At 43.9% G+C, this 1,316-nt stretch overlaps 1 protein-coding gene across 1 annotated transcript in view; it reads right to left on the reverse strand.

Moving 5' to 3' along the window:
* LOC141441507 (cytochrome c oxidase subunit 5B, mitochondrial-like) overlaps positions 1-1,316 on the reverse strand; it is a 16,248-nt gene that overhangs the window by 8,028 nt on the left and 6,904 nt on the right.

Genomic DNA, 1,316 nt, shown 5'->3' on the forward strand with positions numbered 1-1,316 from the left:
TGGCAATACTGAACAATAATGAATGACGTGCGGGTTAGTCTGTACTACTCGGACGATGTATAATATTGACGCCTATAGCTGTACAGATATTTATGCCTTCGACGTCCCTTCTCGCATATTTTTTTTGATTGCTAATCTAATTTCATTATTCGGGTGTTCAAGAACAGCCTCAAATCCAAAGCACATTCCGAAAATAACTTAATAAAAAAAGGTTATTTACTTGGTAAGGCCATGCATATGCAATAGCACATACGGTGCTGCTGTAAGGAGTGTCCAGGAGTCATTTTTCTTGTCAATAAATGTTGTGAGTTTGAGTTTGAGTATATTGATATTTATAGTTGCTTACCTAGATCGGTTGCGCTAAATTCGCTAAACAAATCAATTATAGATGGACTAACAGCTCCGTCAATCCCATGCGGCAGCTGCACCACGAGTCCCGATTGGCAGATCCACTTGCTCTCCCCGTTGGCGATGAACGTGTCAAACACGGGCTGCGCCGTGTCAGCGAAGTCTCCGTACTGCGCCTCCCAGATGGTGAGGAGGAAAGGACTGGAGTACGAGTAGCCCACCTCGAATCCCAGATGCCTGAAATATGACGGCTCTCACAGAGTGATGTTTGAAAACGTCAGGCAACGAGATTGTCGTGCAGCTAATAGGAACATAAGCCTACGCGACATCTGTAGGGTATTATGGTATGAACTAACAGTATCTAGACGCAGCAAGCCATTGCTTATTGATTGTAATTCTAACCGATTTTAAACGTTGGATGTGCAATATACTCTTGGACCTATTTAAGTATAGTACTTATAGTTTCTAGTAATGTTTAGTTCGTTGAAAAGTACACAACAGAAGCAAAGTTGGAGCTACGATCAAAGAAAAGACGGATTTCTGCGACTGGTTTGAGGCCAGCTCAATGTCGGGTCGAACTGCAATATTTACGAAGAACAAGAACGCAAACTAGCTCAGCCAATTTTATGATTTTATGGTAGGTTCCGCAGGTATTTGCAAAGTACGAGTAGAACTCCTCCAAATAAGAAGCCAGCTAAGATGAAAAAGTAAATGGTCGATAGCAAAAGGTGTTTGAGGAGAGAAACTCACCGAACTCTGAGAGCGAGCTGTTTGTGCAAGCTGTAGTGCGCCTGGTCTGGATACAGCGTGTCGAACACGTGGTGCGTGGCGCTTCTCGCCTCGGTGGTGCAACACGTGGTGCCTGTACATGACAACCTCTTGAGAGTTAGAGTTAGTCTTACATATTAAGGGGGGGGTACATAATAGAATAGCGGTCTACAGCCAGGACGGGCGTTTTTCCAAGCCTT

This window comes from Choristoneura fumiferana, chromosome 24 (assembly GCF_025370935.1).
Source record: "Choristoneura fumiferana chromosome 24, NRCan_CFum_1, whole genome shotgun sequence".
NCBI lineage: Eukaryota > Metazoa > Arthropoda > Insecta > Lepidoptera > Tortricidae > Choristoneura > Choristoneura fumiferana.